This window comes from Cryptomeria japonica, chromosome 5, assembly GCF_030272615.1.
Source record: "Cryptomeria japonica chromosome 5, Sugi_1.0, whole genome shotgun sequence".
In the NCBI taxonomy this organism is placed as follows: domain Eukaryota; kingdom Viridiplantae; phylum Streptophyta; class Pinopsida; order Cupressales; family Cupressaceae; genus Cryptomeria; species Cryptomeria japonica.
In genome coordinates this window covers 26,444,767-26,462,363 of record NC_081409.1, presented here as the reverse complement: position 1 = coordinate 26,462,363, position 17,597 = coordinate 26,444,767, and the positions used below count along the sequence as shown (strand labels likewise).

Here is a 17,597-nt window from a genome sequence, read left to right as displayed (position 1 = left end):
CACAGGAAGAACCGTGTACGTGTTGTTTTAGCTTTAAAACCGCGTACACGCTTCTTATTGAAAAAACACCTCGTACACGGTTTTATAAAAAAAACTCATATGCGGTCTTTATACAAAAGAAGGCCGATACACGCTTTTGACTGTTTAGGCTTGTGAATAGGCTTGGATGACAAAGCTGTGGGTTGGAAGTTTGATTTCCCTCCGTTTCCCTCCTTTTGACATGTTTTGTTTTATCAACTTGGTTTCTTGACTTTGTCTTCATTAGGTTTATGTTGGCATGTCATTGATGTCAATATGCTAAAGTATGAACTGGTATATTAAAGTAAGCAAACTGGCAAGAGAAGCGGTATGATGAAGTGTGAATTGGTATGATGGAATGAACCGGTATATGCAGAAAGTGAAGTGGTATGTTGGAATGTGAACCGGTATATGCAAAGTTTGTATCAAGGTTTCATTTGTTATGACTACCAGTTGGTAGTCTCAGCTTCAGGGTTTCCGGTTGATGCATTCCAAGTATGTGTGATTTGACTGATGATATTCTGTGATGAGTTAGCATTGAAATGAAGATGAGATCGTGTTGCCACATTAGCCTTGTGCACATGAAAAATCTTCTTGAGGATATTGCATGAAGAAGATTGATTCTATCCACCTCGGGAATGTGTAAAATCTTAGTAAACAGTGGAGAGCGCGTGATGGGTTATCAGCTTCCAGAAGCGGTGAAGAACGGACGATGGAGAACGTCTTGAGATTTTTTCAAGATTGTTTTACTCTATGCAATGTGATTAAATGGTTAGGATTGGATCGAGTGTATTGATAATCTAGATGCTTAGGGTTTTAGGTTTTGGCTACCGACCTAATTGTTGTCTATAAGGTCGATGATATTTGTTGTTGAAAAGTTGTTGGCAAATGTTATGTGTGTATCCAAGTGAAGAGATACTTGATTCTTGCCAGACTAGAGAAGTGAGTAGATACCTGCAGAGTGTGATTGCAGAAGTATAAGAACTTAAGTGGATCTGTCTTAGCATTGAGTGTTGTTATCAGATCAATGTATTACCTGTTGACTTCTAATCATTTCAACAGTTGGAAAATCCATTTACCAGGTAGCTTTAACAGGATTTTTGTAAATCCTTTAATAGGGTGACTCAAAATCATTGAGTTCTTCAAATCCTCTTGTGAGGTAACCTTTGATAGGGTTTTAACCTTTAACCTGGTATGTAGTCATCCCTTAACTGGGTGATCTCTAGTAGGATCGGTTCCTAGCAGAACCTGTTGTAAAGTCTTTAACCAGACTAGGATCCTAACAGAGTGGACTTCAGAAGATTTCAAGAACAACTTGTGGGTATTCATCCCCACCATGGTTTTTCCCAGTTGGGTTTTCACGTGAAAAATAAGTGTGTCATGTGTGATGCTTTTTCATGTGATGTTTTAGTGTTTTCTGTTAAGCAGTAATGCATGCTGATCCAGTGGTCATTATATTTTTGATGTATTACTTGTTTAAGCATATCGGTGAAGTGGAAATGAGATATTAGGTTTTAAGCATATGGATGAAGTGGAAATGAGATATTAGGTTTTGTGAATATCTAAGTGTTACCGATTTATGACTTTTATAGTCACTGTGTTTTACCGGCATTGCCTTGATTTAGATCGGTGATGTTGTTTACTAGTTAGTGCAGTCTTTGCAATTTAAATTGTTGAAGAAGTTTTTGTCTATACTGATTCACACCCCCCTCTCAGTATCTATTGAGTATTTATTGTTCATCATTATTCATCAATTGGTATCAGAGTGGTCCTCCAGGTCCTCTGTGTTATAAGCTTAACTGCTTGAGGAAAATATCCTATTCTAATGATGAAGAGGGAAGGTCCTAAGTTTAGCAGAGATAACTTTAAGATATGGAAGGACATAATGAAGATTTACATTAAAAGCATGGGTGCTGAACACTGGAACTATGTTGAGAATACTTATGTTGTCCCTACCGGTACTCTCACTGATGATCAAAGAAGAGAAATTCAGGAGAATGGGCAAGTCATGGAAGCTCTTATCAGCAGTCTATCTGATATTGAGTTTATAGATGTTCAAGACAAAGACAATCCCAAAGATGTATGGGATACTCTGGAGTCTATCTATGGCGATGATGAGCATGTGAAGCAAGCTAAGGAATAAAGCCTTAGGAGAAAATTTCAAGACATGCAGATGGTTGAAGGAGAGACTATTCAACAATATGGGATAATAATTAAAACTATTGTTGGAGACATCAAGAGTGCAGGAGGTACAATGGATGATTCCACCGTTGTTAGCAAAGTTTTGAGAACCTTATTACCAGTCTATGCAATAATGGTTGCCACTATTCAAGAGTTGAGATCTATTGACAAGACAAAGGTATCCCTTGATTCTATCATTGCTAAGTTGATCGCATATGAACTAAACAGTTATGATGGCAGTGTTCAAAAGATTGATTCAACCTTTAGAGCACTTGCTGCCTAGAAAGGGAAAAGAAGCTAGTACTAGCTGTGAACCTAGACAAAGAAGAGATATAGATGATGAGGAGATCTTGATGGAGTTTGAAGCTCTTTTTGCCAAGAGACTTCCTAAGGGAACTGGAAAATACAGAGGTAAGCTCCCTTTGAAATGATTTTCTTGTAATAGGATAGGGCACATTGTTGTAAATTGTCCCAATAGTGATAATAAGGACAAACCAGAGAAGTTCAAAAAGTTCAAAGGAGGAAATAGGAGAAATTGTCTTGTTGCAGTTGATGAAGGTGTCACTAATGATGAATCAAAAGATGAAGAAAGCGAAGACATAGTGTTTGTATCCATTAAGGAAGATGTGTCAGACAAGAAGGCTCTTGTCTCCCGCTTTGATAATTCTAATGAGTGGATTATTGACAATGGTTGTTCTCACTACATGACTGGTGACCGAAGAAAGTTTTTGTCTCTGGAAGAGTATGATGGAGGAGTAGTCCAATTTGGTAATGATGCACCATGTATGGTAAAAGGCAAAGGGTCCATCTCTCTAAATGAAAAAAGAAGTGCTGATAATGTGTATTGGGTAGAAGGTCTCAGGCATAACCTTTTGAGTGTTGCTTAGCTGAATGATAAAGGACTCAATCTGGAATTCAAAGATGGAGTATGCAAAATAAAAGGAAATAGTGGTGAATTGATGGCCACTGGTATGCAGACCAACGGTAACTTATTTTAGTTAAATACAAATATCAGTCAATGTCTAATGGCTAAGTTTGATGACAGTTGGATATGGCATAGGAGACACTGCCATGTAAATTTTGATAATATTGTAAAGGTTAGTAAGATCAAGGCAGTTAGAGGATTGCCTATGCTGAACAAACCAGAGAATCCTTTGTGCAAAGAATGTCAACTGGGGAAAATGTCTTCCTCAACCTTCAAAGATAAATCTTTCATAGTAGATAATTTACTTGATCTTGTGCATACTGATTTGTATGGTCCTATGAAAACTAGGAGTGTTCAGGGAGACAGGTACTTTATGATTCTTACTGATGATTTCTCAAGAATGATGTGGGTCACATTCTTGAAAGACAAGTCTGAAGCTTTTGGAAAGTTTGAAGCCTTCAGAGCACTAGTTGAAAAGGAAAGCAGTAAGAGGATTAAATGCCTTAGAACTGACCAAGGAGGTGAGTTCACTTATGGAGAATTCAATAAGTACTGTGAAGAGAATGGCATCAAGAGGCAACTGTCTGCCCCCCAGAATCCACAATGGAACGGCCTAGCAGAAAGGAACAACTAGACTGTAGTTGAAGCATCCAAAATGATGCTAATACAAGGGAAGATTGCTCACACTTTTTGGAGAGAAATGATGAGCACTGCAGTCTACACTATGAGCCAGGTACTCATCAAGAAAGGTAAGGACAAAACTCCTTATGAGTATTGGACTGGTAAAACTCCAGTAGCAAGCTACTTTAGAGTGTTTGGTAGCAAGTGTTTTATCAAGAGAAGTGAATACCATAGCAAGTTTGATGCAAAATGTGATGAGGGAATATTCCTAGGGTATTCCACCAAGAGCAAAGCTCTCAAGTGTTTTAACAATAGGACTCAGAGAATTGTTGAAAGTACCAATGTTAGAGTTGATGAAACCTTTGAGAAACTTGAGGAAACCGACAGTGAGCGAGCGGTAGATGAACCGGTTGTAACCTTCTGGGAACCGGTTGCAAAACAACTAAGTACAAGTAATAGTGCTCCTACACTAGTAGATGCTTATGTAGATGAAGGTGAAGATGAGGATGAAGAGGAAAAGCAAGAAGAATCAGCCAAGATCATTCCTAGGTATGTAAAGTTGCATCATGATCCAAAGCAGATCATAGGGGATAAGGATGCAGGAATACTTACAAGAAGAAAGGTCAGAGAAAATTCTTGCATGATTTCTGAATTTGAGTCCAAAACATTTAAAGAGGCACACAAAGATGAAGATTGGATTAAGGCTATGGAAGAGGAACTTGACCATATAGAAAAGAATGGTACATGGTCTTTGGTACCCAGACCTGAGCACAAAAATGTTATTGACACCAAATGGGTTTTTAGAAACAAGCTGAATGAAGATGGTACAGTGGTAAGAAACAAAGCAAGACTGGTATGTAAGGGATATGCTCAAGAAGAAGGAGAAGACTATGGAGAAACCTTTGCTCCAGTAGCTAGATTGGAAGGAGTTCGAATGCTTCTTGCATATGCAGCCTTCAAGGGATTCAAAGTGTATCAGATGGATGTAAAATCTGCATTCTTTAATGGAATACTTGAAGAGGAAGTGTATATAGAGCAACCAGATGAGTTTTCCCTATCAGAAGATAGTGATATGGTGTGTAGGCTACATAAAGCCTTGTATGGATTGAAGAAAGCACCTAGAGCATGGTATGAATGTTTACACTCCCATCTTGTGAAGATTGGATTTAAAAGAACAAGTGAAGACAACAATATCTATCTGAAGTCAAAAGGAGATCAAATTCTGATCTGTGAAGTGTTTGTTGATGACATAATTTTTGGTGGAAATGACAAGATGAGCCATGTGTTTGCAGATGAGATGAAGAAGGAATTTGAGATGTCACTAATCAGAGAGATTAAGTTCTTCATTGGACTACAGGTTCAACAAATGAAAGATGGTATCTTTATCACTCAGTCCAAGTATGTCAAAGAGGTGTTGAAGACCTTCGGCATGGAAGACAACAAACTGGTTGGTACACCGATGATGACCGATTGTAAATTGTCAAAAGAAGATGATTCAGCGTTGGTGAATGAGAAGGAATACCGGTAAATGATTGGTAAGTTGCACTATGTAGTACATAACAGAAAAAACATTGCACATGCAGTGGGCATTGCTGCACATTTTCAGAAAAGTCCAAAAGAATCCCACTTGGTAGCAGTCAAGCAAATTCTTAGATATCTGAAGGGAACTATAGATTATGGATTGTGGTATCCATACAGTAATGATTTCAATCTCAAAGTGTTTACCGATGTCGGTTGGGCTGGCAATGTGGACGGCTGGAAGAGCACAACAGGTGGTGCATTCTTTCTCGGTGGTAGACTAGTCTCATGGATGAGCAAAAAGTAGAGTTGTATCTCTCAGTCCACAACACAAGCATAATATGTAGCAGCATTTATGAACTGCACTCAGACAATTTGGATGAAGCATGTATTAAATGGTTTCAAAGTCCCTGTATCTGAACCGGTGAGTATATTTTGTGACAACACAAGTGCAATTAATATTTCCAAGAATCTGGTATTGCATGCTAGAACCAAGCACTTCGAGCTCAAGTATCATTTCTTGAGGTAGAAAGTTCACAGCAAAGAGGTTGTATTGGAACATGTTTCCAGTAAAGAGCAGTTAGCAGATATATTCACTAAGCCTCTACCGAAGGCTACATTTACCTATTTAAGAGGTGAATTAGGGGTGCTGCCCCTTCAAGAGGTGAACTAAAGGTTTGTGCTCCACATCAGTCAGATATTGCATTGTCAAATCTTTTCAGGATTGATGTGTTGAAGGATGCTACTCCTTAGGGGGAGCATCATAGTAGATCATGAATGTTTTTGCCTCCACTTTGGCATTGTTGTCAAAGAGGGAGAAGATGTGAAGTAGAAAAGATATTTGCAGTATTGAAGACATATAGTATGGAAGAGATTGGGGAGAAGATGTGAAGATGTAGAGATATCTTTGTATATTGCCATCAATGCCAAAGGGGGAGATTGTTGGCATATGTGTAGAGTTTGATGACATGATGGTGTATGTTGTCATTGATGTCAATATGCTGAAGTATGAACTGGTATATTGAAGTAAGAAAACTGGCAAGAGAAGCGGTATGATGAAGTGTGAACCGATATGATGGAATGAATCGGTATATGCAGAAAGTGAAGTGGTATGTTGGAATGTGAACCGGTATATGCAAAGTTTGTATTGGGGTTTCATTTGTTATGACTACCGGTTGGTAGTCTCAGGTTCAAGGTTTCCGGTTGATGCATTCCAAGTATGTGTGATTCGACTGACGACATTCTGTGACGAGTTAGCATTGAAATGAAGATGAGATCACGTTTCCACGTTAGCCTTGTGCACATGAATAATCTTCTTGAGGATCTTGCATGAAGAAGATTGATTCTATCCACCTCAAGAAAGTGCAAAATCTCAGTAAACGGTGGAGAGCGCGTGATGGGTTATCAACTTCCAGAAGCGGTGAAGAACAAACAATGGAGAACATCTTGAGATTTGTTCAAGATTGTTTTACTCTATGCAATGTGATTAAACGGTTAGGATTGGACCGACTGTATTGATAATCTAGATGCTTAGGGTTTTAGGTTTTGGCTACCAACCTAATTGTTGTCTATAAGGTCGATGATGTTTGTTGTTGAAAAGTTGTTGGAAAATGTTATGTGTGTATCCAAGTGAAGAGATAATTGATTCTTGCCAGACTAGAGAAGTGAGTAGATACCTGCAGAGTGCGATTGCAGAAGTATAAGAACTGAAGTGGATCTGCCTTAGCATTGAGTGTTGTTATCAGATCAGTGTATTACCTGTTGACTTCTAATCATTTTAATAGTTCGAAAATCCCTTTACCGGTAGCTTTAACAGACTTTTTGTAAATCCTTTAACAGGGTGACTCAAAATCATTGAGTTCTTCAAATCCTCTTGTGAGTAACCTTTAACAGGGTTTTAACCTTTAACCGGGTGATCCCTAGCAAGATCGGTTCCTAGCATAACCTGTTGTAAAGTCTTTAGCCGGATTAGACTCCTAACAGAGCGGACTTCAGAAGAGTTCAAGAACAACTTGTGGGTATTCATCCCCACTGTGGTTTTTCCCAGTTGGGTTTCCACGTGAAAAATAAGTGTGTCATGTGTGATGCTTTTTCATGTGATGTTTTAGTATTTTTTGTTAAGCGGTAATGCATGTTGATCCAGTGGTCATTATATTTCTGATGTATTACTTGTTTAAGCATATGGGTGAAGTGGAAATGAGATATTAGGTTTTGTGAAGATCTAAGTGTTACCAGTTTATGACTTTTACAGTCACTGTGTTTTACCGGTATTGCCTTGATTTAGATCAGTGATGCTGTTTACCAGTTAGTGCAATCTTTGCAGTTTAAATTGTTGAAGAAGTTTTTGTCTATACTGATTCAGCCCCCCCCCCCCCCCCCCCCCCTCTCAGTATCTATTGAGTATTTGCTGTTCATCATTATTCATTAGTTTACAATTCATCAAGTGGGTGTTTCTAAAATTGCCACCATATTTTCACCCATCTTCTTAGTTTTCTAACCATATAATTTTTTTAAAATTTGAACAACAATAACATATTATTATTGAATTTCTTTTACAAGTGTCTTCATAGTTCTCAGAGGCATATGCGTACCATTTTTTTAATAACTTTTGATCTACTTATCCAATTTTTTTTTTAAAAAAATATTATTGTAGTGCACTTGATTCTTTACAATTTTAATTAAATTTTTTTGCATTTTTTATTGTTTTGGTGCAAATTATGTTTCGCGCACGAACAGGTACTTGATTTTAGGGATGTGCTTGATTGGAAAAAACATAAAAAAAAATACTCAACAAAAAATACACAACTTCTAGTGCTCACTCTTAATTATCTTTCTGCTAAAGGATTTGTCAAAATACTAAATCTAACTATGACTTTTTTGATGCGCACGTCACACACTATGCTATGTTTTTCAGAAAAATTCAGGGTCTATTTTTCGTGCGTGAAGGATTTGACCCCCTTAATATTATCCAATTTTGAAAAAAAATAGTAATTTGGAAACTAGATTCAGAGTACTACAATCTTTGTTCTTTGAGCATCTTCATATCTTGAGTGGATGACTCTCAAATTTCTCCTCCAAGTTCAGGTTTACCTGATTTTAGAAAAAAGTTTCCACTTACACCATCTTTGTGCACTTACCCTCATCCACATAACAACACCACAATTTTTAAATATCAATCTCTGCATTGAATACAAAGACATTTTGCTATTTCCAATTGTGTAAGTTGTTTAAACTTCTTTTTAAATCTATTCACCAATTTATAGCCTCAACTATAACTTATGTTTTCATTTATCATTCAAACAATCTTACAACAATATAATTCACAAAAGTAAGCCAAAAAGAATGTCCCCTACATAGTTTCCACAATGTTTTTGTCTTCCTTTTTGCAGGTATTTATCATATGTTCTCAGCTTAAATTCAAATACTTGTAACTCCGACCATACTCTTAGCAAAAGAAACATAAGTCTCTGCATCTTTCCTTAACTTTCAACACATTTCCATATCACTGTAATTTTGTTATTGCAACTCAATTTTTCCTTCTAGAATGCTCTATAATTTCAGCTTTATGAAGTTTATTGCATGGTTTTAAATATGTAGCTCTTTTCTAAAGTATTTTCTCTCTACATCGATTTCAAATTCTCTATCTTTTTTCAGGTTACAAAATGTGACTTCCACCACCCAAGAGAACTCAAATAACTTTGAGATGGCCGAGTAAACTAATTATGGTCAGCTGAAGTTTCTCTTGCACACAAAATGTTGCTTCTAATGACTATTAGAAATATTTTTGATTGTATACAATTTCTTTCTATTGCACACCAAGCTCTGACCAACAAATAAGGTAACTATCTAACCTTCTACTCCCATCTCAAACACATATAACAACATTTATTTATACTTCTTTGTCTTGATTCCAGCCGGAGTCATATTAGGTAGAATCACTTTACAAATGGCATTCTCCATCGAATTTCATTTTCTATTACAGTCTAATCCATTGAATTATATTCCTTATTTTTATTCCCAGCCCTCCATTAATTTTCCATCTTCCTTTCTACAGGTATTTATCATATGTTCTCAACTTAAATTCAAATACTTGCAACTGCAACCATACTCCCAACAAAGAAAAAGTAAGTCTCTGCATCTTTCCTTTCACCTTCAACACATTTCCTTATCACTCAAATTTTCTTATTGCAACTCAAATTTTCCTTTTAGAATGCTCTATAATTTCAGCTTTATGAAGTTTATTGCATGGTTTTAAATATGTAGCTATTTTCTAAAGTATTTTGTCATTACCAATACCTACACTGATTTCAATTTCTCTATCTTTTTTCAAGTTAAAAAATGTGTTGTTCACCACTTACAAAACTCAAAAAACTTCTTTGAGATGGATGAGTAAAAAAATTATGGTCGGCTAAAGTTTCTCTTACACACAAAATGTTCCTTCTAATGACTATTAGAAATATTTTTGATTATATACAATTGCTTTATTTTTTAACAACTTAGCTCCAATTCATCTTTTTTATTGTGCTCACCAAACTAACTCCCCTGGAAAAATTTAATATATTTTCCCAAATTTGAACTGTGTGTCTATTATATGTAACAAAGCAAGTACTTTTAGACATTTTACCATTGTTATTGTCTTTTTGATATAATAATAAACAACTTGGAGATTACCAACCTATCGACGATCCATTGCAAGCAAAAAAAACGTGCAACTGCTAGTTATGCTTTGTTCTACCATAAGATATAAAATTATAGACTTTAATCTAATATTCACATGTAAGTGACTAAGATTTTAAAAAAAAATCCAATTACTTAGTCATATTGTGTTGATACTACCCAAAAGTAAACAATTAAGTCACATATAGAGACAACAAAAAAAAGGATCAAAATCCACTGTACTATTTAAAATTTGTGGATGTGCAAAATTAGTTATAACAACTACTAACAACTCTGGAGCTGTGAGAAACAACAATCTTGATATAATGTTTTTTGTCAAAATCCAACTAGACACAACATGCATCAGAATGAACAATATGCATGCTGCGAAAAGAGTCTTAGTAAACACAATTTGGCCAAAACTGGGCAAAACATTGCTAATTCAAATGAGATCTTTGACTTGGAAGCTTTAATACTACATACTACCTACTAGTCTAATTTTGTTTCTTGTGTTGCATTTAAACATTCCTTTGCCCTGTGAACCATTGATTGAAGATTAAAACTTCCCGATTTTGCATTCCTTTCAAAGAGTGTCATATTTCTGAAAAAAACTCATGTGAAATGAGTGTTGATTGATTGTGCAATGACATCAAAATATTAACAATTCTACAAACTAAAGAAACAACTTGTATTCACCTCAAGATTCTACACAAATAGTGTCAAGCTGCCAACAACGTTGATGTGGGAAAATGTGTAGAATTTGCAAGGCAATATTACAGCTAGCCGAAGTCAAAAGGTGTTCGAATTGAAACAAGTGTTTAAAGGTAAGTAGTATTTTAGGAAAAAAATGCATAAATACAACCCATCATGTTAAAATAATATTAATATCTTCTATTATGGTCATCTTCTATTTTTAGCGGCCATCTTAGTTGTTGACTTATTTAGCTATTTAGTTTTTTAGTCGACTTATTTAGCTTGTTAAGTTAGCCTTTTAAGCTTTTTAGCTTATTTGATTTCACTATAATGACTAGTTCTATTTATAGAACATCGTCTTGTAACCTCTATATATATACGTGTGTGTATATCGTTCAATATTATCTGTTTATTTGAGAAATCAATTTTTCATAGCTAAATAAGTCAACAACTAAGATGACCACTAAGAATAGAAGATGATCATTATACAATAGATATTAATATTATTTTAACACCCTCCCTAATGGTCATCGTACTGCAAGTGTTTTGATCACAAATGCAAAAACAATCTGCTGCTACAGAGACCCTTCTAGGATCTGCAAAATGTAAATGACCAAGAGTAACAAAAGCCATTCAAGCTAATGTAGCCCTCACACGTGAATTAGAGATTTGACACATGAATTACTGAAGCCTGAAACCATGATTTTGAGGAAAAATCAGCAAACCCTTTTGCAGAAGAGTATTGAGCACTATTTGCTCCAGCAACTCCAAAACAAACTGCAAGATACCATGGTTGTAGATGTTCACCCTAGCAGTGTGACCCAAAAATGACTACAACAAAGCACGATTTTTTAGGAGAAAAATCGTCAAACCCTGAGAATTTTGCGAATCACAAAATTCCATGCGAACTTCGCGTATTACAAATGATTTTTGAGGAAAAAATCGAAAAAACCAGCAAACAATTTTTGAGGAAAAAATCATGAAAACCTATGAAAATTGGATTTTACAAATCATCATTTTTTTGGAAAAACGGTAAGAACCCAAAGATAGGAACACCCATCACAAATCTAGATACCCAAAATCTCATGTGAACTTCACGAATTGTAGGTAATAATTGTTAAGGGAAAATTATAAACCCTACGAACAATTTTTGAAGAAAAATCGTGAAAACCATGGGACTTCTAAGACGAGAGACCTTGCCCCCCCCAAAAGTAATTTTTGTGGAAAAAATTAATAAAACCCAACGAAAATTTTTTTTAAGGAGAAAATTATTAAAACCCATGAATAAATTTTTTTAAGATGAAAATTTATTAAAAAAACACAAAATAAAAACCCAATTTTTTTGTTTTTGTTTTTGTTTTAAGGGACAAATTTTAAAACCCAAAATAATTTTCGTGAAAAAAAATTATAGCTGCAGTGCGAACTGCTCAGAAGATTGTAGAAAAGTCTTCGAGCTGGAAAGACTTTCATCGCGACAAAACCCATGAACAAAAATGGAGGCGTGAATCGCAGAAGCCACGCAGAAAGACAACGTAAAGGGCAAAAAAAAAAAAGCCCCACAAATCACGTCGAATTGAAAGGTTGTGTGTCGAAATGGCAACTGCAGAGTGCATGAAATCGCGCCACGAAAGACAGGTCTGTCACAAAAAAAGTTGCCGAAAAACTAACAAAAAATAGTGTGGAATAATTTGCAGGTGGTCGCGAAAATCATACGGGCAGGATCGCAAAATGATCAATGTTGGAAGGTAAAAAAATCGCGTAGAGAAATAACGGTCATAACCACCATGAAAAACACTGGAAAATCCGACGAAAAAATCAAGTGTAGGTCGCAGCCCAGAAACCCTCCTGCAAACTATGAACTTAGCCACACAGAAAAACGCGTCACGTTTTTGTCTCGAAATCTGCAAAGGAAAAAAAACAGTGCAGCCTGACTCTCAATTTTTTTAAAAAAATCACTAAAAACCCTTTTTCTACAAACAAAAAATCTTTCACAAAATCTGCACAAAAATCTGCATAAGCCCAAAACCCTCGAAAATTTTCAGAGGTCAAAACCCTCAACCTGCTCTGTGAAATCTTTCCAATTCAGATTTTTTTCATTAAAAAGGTCTCAAATTTTTTTTCTGGAAAAATTGATTGCTCAAATAATTGGATAACTGATAATCTATTTAACAATATACAACCGTATATATAGAGATTACAAGACAATGTTCTAAATTAAGAACAAATTGCTTAAGTGAAAACTAAAAAGCTAAATAATAAAAAGCTGACTATGTGTCTTTAATAAAGAAGCAATAGTTTCACTTAAATTACTAAAAAAGCTAAATAAGTGAACTTAAAAACTAAAGAACTAAATAAATCAACAACTAAAATGGCCACTAATAATAAAAAATGACTATTATAGAATAGATATTAATATTATTTTAACAATCACACCCGAGATCATCTCTTATAAGGATAAACTGAAATGCATTCGATTCCCTAGGTTTTATGCATATTCTCTCCTATGCTCTGCCCTTTCTCTTTCTATACTCTGTCCTTTCTCTATAAAATTTTTGGAGGTCGCAGGAAGGATCATGTCTTGATAAGCTAACTTGCAATATCTATAATATGTTAGAAATTTAAATGAAGAATTATGCTTATAACGCTTTCAAGGGCAAGTGTTTTTCTGATACATGTTGTAAGGCAGCCTTAAACATTTTGGTTCCAAGTTCAGCGCTAAAACTGAGATACATGGAAGTACAGATCCTTTGATCTAAAAAAGTACATTCAAAGTGGAAAAAGTCCGAAAAGACTTTATCCTTTGTTTCCATTTGATCTCTCCAACAATTGGCAATGGTGTTGCTCTTCTGAGAATCTGAAGGCAATCTACGGATTGTTGTTTTCTTTAACCCTAAATTTTCAGTTTGGTCAAGACAAGGCTTTTAATGTTTAAGTTTTTTGTTTAGAAGATATTCATTTGATGTTGTTGCCACCTTTGGGAACTTATGAAATGTTTTGCTTTCATCCAGGCAATCTTTAAAATGTTTGTAAATATTGATATATGAGACAAAATCACTGACATTAAAAAAACTATTGTTAAAATGCACGCCGATACCAGTTCAAGACAGCTCTCTCTTAGTTTGTAAAACTGAAATAACATTTACCATCATCTGGCTTCTTCACAAAATCGATCCCAAGCTTTGCAAACCTTTCACACGCTTTGTATGTATCATCTGCAGTAATGCCAATGTGTTCTAAAAACTAGCAAGAATTTTTAAAGTTAAGGGCTTTGTTCAGAAGATATTCTTTATTTTGGAAATATATGTATATCATTCCAAGCAATATATTGTAAGAATAAGAGTGGACAAAATGAACAGGCTGTTCGTTACAGAAAGTTATAGTCACAACGGCTAAAGAGTCATTCATGATGATTAACAAAAATATTGTCAATTTAACACTGTGTCAAATCATTTTTTCCTAAGTAGATCTCGTTAGTGAAGAAAAAATTAAATAGCCTGTACTAGAATGAAAATCAAATTGGGAAACTTTGTACTGTAGGATCTCCAAGACATAATCACATTTTTTTATTAGTCACCTGACAAAAACAAAAATGCAGAAATGGTTGTTAAAACATCAAAGGCACATATATACCTTCATATGAGGTTCAGGTTGAGTGACATACCGAAGTCAGTTAAGCCTTTTACCATGCAACTCAAAAATCACAGAATGACTTCACTTGGCAAGATCAAAATACAAACATTTGCCAAGATCAGGGTAAACTTTCTTAAGGGTAGCAATCATCTCAGGTGAATCATCTTGGAATAATAAAAAACACCTCGCCATGCACAATAGCCTAAATACCTGCACAGATGAAATTATGCTTATGCTCTCAGTTTCTACACCTTAATTGTCATTTATCTTTACAATCCCTTTTGCAAAATTAATAGTGTGCTCATTATAAAATTAAAACTTCAATTAGTCCCCTAAAATTACCTGCCCCTAAATAGCAATATTTGTAGAAGAAATGTATTCTGCAAATAAATGATCATTTAGAAAGGAGTGCCAAATAGTACATTAAAAGGTATAGACAAATTTGTCACTTCATGTAATTGATTGAAACCCATTTTGTGCGGCAAAATGAAGATATTAAAAGGAATCGAACTTTAGAATTGTACTGTTTGTTTTAAAGCTAACCCACATTCATTAAGATGTCCGAGGCTTGAGGTCAATTTTTTTCTGTGGGATTTCTCAAATAGCAGAATATGTATAGGCTTTTAAAGGCCAAGACATCTTGGTCATCCCAGAATTAGACACGGTTGTCTGAAGAACTACTTCATCACATTGAATCTTAGAAGGCCACTTGTCTCTATTCTGTGTACCTAGAAAGAGGGTTTGTCCTGCTTAGTTGGATGGGTGGTAACTCAAGCTTGTAGTATCTACTCAAACAAATTAGGGGTCTAGGATTGGGAAACTGGAAACATTTGCCTGGCACATAATCATCAACAATCCAATGCTTAACTTCAAAGCTTGGCTGTGGAGATGCCGACTTGATATTCAAAATGATGCTAGGCTAAGAAGGCTACAGCTGAGTAGAAGATCGCATCTAATGCTAATGATCACCCAGGAGTTCAAGCTATCACCTACATCAAGCTTTTAGTATCTATTAAGGAATTTGTGGGGACTCTATTAGTGTGCTCCGATATGTATCTAGAAGATACTTTCTTTGTTTCCCCAAGAGGTTGCAAACTTCAAATTTAGGCACTATACACCACAAAGATCTCCAAGTATGCAGAGATTGATTACATTCTCACAAGGTCACCTGATTGGCACTAGATCTACACATTTCATTTATGTAGACCACCACCTATTGTTAAATCCTAATAACTGAGAGGTGAATGCAACATTGTCAAAATCCCAGGGTAAAGGCCATATCACCATAGATGTTGACCTCGTCTGAAAGAGTTTCAACCACAGATATTAGGAGGGCTTGTCTTAAGCAGAGTTTTTTGCTGTATCTAGCTCCAATAGAACTCAACGAGCCAACAGATCCTTTTAGCCCAGATCACTACCTAGATGACAACATCAGACTTAGCCAGCAAACAAAAGCTACTGGTAGCAGATCAGATTCTTCCTGAAAGCTGTTGACAAAGAGTATGAGTTCTGCACTCTTAGTCCCATTCCTAATCTGTCCTAATATTTTCAATTTCTTTTCACTGTATTGTATTTGCAGGGACTGTGCCGTTTTTTGGCTAATGGCGTGCATTGCATAATGTTAGTAAGGTTTGAAGTATATAATTTCAAAGCAATCATGATCTTTGCACAAGCATAATTTTTAATTCCCTGCCAAAGGAAAACCTGACGAGTTTTCTATGTTTGAAATTTGCACTTCAACAACACAGCTACAAATTTTATTTGCAAAAGATATCTCTAAATATTTTTCAAAACACTGGTATTCCTTGGCTAGTTAGGAATTTGTGGGGCTCAAAGAAATGCTTTCCCTCCTTGATTAATAGGAAGAGGAATTCCTCTGATACCCTGATCTGATTTATGAAAACCAGATTACAATACCTGGTGTGATACCTGCGGTATTGTAGATTTCAACACAAAAATTGACAACAAGAAGATTGCAAACCAAAAACTGTCTCCATTCTATTCAAAATTGGAGTTTATACAAGTCGAATGTATCCCAAGGGTCACACAAATCCCTTGGAATTGAAACGAAGAGTCACCATAATGTTTATTACAATTAAACTACTAAAACTATCAAAATTATCAAAAAAACTAAATATAAAATTTAGTCCACTTTGAGAAGGCATAACTTTCTCATCCTAGCTCCGAATTACAAACCGTTTGATGCGTTGGAAAGGTATTCAAATAATCTAGAACCAAATTTCGGAAACATCGAAGATATCTCTTCATGTTTCCGCGCCCAACATTTGTCCAAAAATGCACCGAAGACCTTCAAAATTGCAATTTACTAAAACATAGAAAATTTTGAAAATTAGATTTCAATATTTTCCCAATTTAATCCTGATCATACCCATTCTTCTCGTTGTATTAGCAATGACTGATACAGTGTGGGTTTAGGACCAGAAAGCAACAACAGGAGATCAATTTGAATCAGTCTCAGACCCAGTCAAACAGAGCATGGAATTTCCTATCTATACACTGAATCATATTGCCTTAAATATCATGTTGAAAATTCTAGAACAGAATCCTACTCGCCCTGCTACCATACATGATGAAATTTAACCAGTAGATGCCAAAAAGTTTAAGAAACACTTTTTACCATTCCAGTATGGATAAATTCCTAATCTCACCAAGTTTATTAATCAAAATAATAATAAATTGACTACAGTCCAATACAGTCCAAATGTATTTATTGTATATGGCATTGAGAAAGACTAATTCATTATATATTGCATTGAAACAAAGTCATTTTTCAGCGTTGTACTAATCCCAAAAAGAAAGAAATCGCATTTTTCAGAAAGGTGGATTGTCACAGAATGGTCTGAGATAACTTACCAGGTGAAGAAAAGGCAGTGATGTTTAAGACCTGAGCCTCTGGGGAGTTTGGAAACATGCGACAATTTTCCTGAGAACGTAGATTGGAGGAAAAGAGGTCCTATTATACTTACTACATCTCTGCTCTTTGACTGTCTAACAGAGCCTTTCTTCCTCTAATCAACGTTTTCAGGAATACGACCAAAATGGAATTGTCTTCTAACCTCAACATCGAACTATCCTTCACCCGCTCTGTTAATTACTGACGAGCAAGACGCTTATAATATAATGGGCTTCTCTATACGTAGAAGATGCCGCTACAGTTCACAAGTTTGCAACCGTGATTTAAAGGGGGAAAAGTGTTATAACAGTTGATTCATTTTTCACGCATTTTCAATGGTTTGATCGTTGAATAAGTTCACGCATCTTGTACAGTTTGATCGTTGAAGAAGTTCATGCTTTTTGTATGGTTTGATCGTTGAAGAAGTTCATTTTGATTGGT

General features: G+C 35.5%; 1 long non-coding RNA gene across 1 annotated transcript; it reads right to left on the bottom strand.

The window, feature by feature from the left end:
* Positions 1 to 14,148: 14,148 nt before the first annotated feature.
* Positions 14,149 to 17,326, bottom strand: LOC131033653 (uncharacterized). The gene is made up of 2 exons (XR_009103640.2): positions 17,117 to 17,326; positions 14,149 to 14,452 (listed from the first exon to the last, which is right to left on the bottom strand). It is a non-coding gene; the product is annotated as an uncharacterized LOC131033653 (long non-coding RNA).
* Between the last annotated feature and the right edge of the window lie 271 nt (positions 17,327 to 17,597).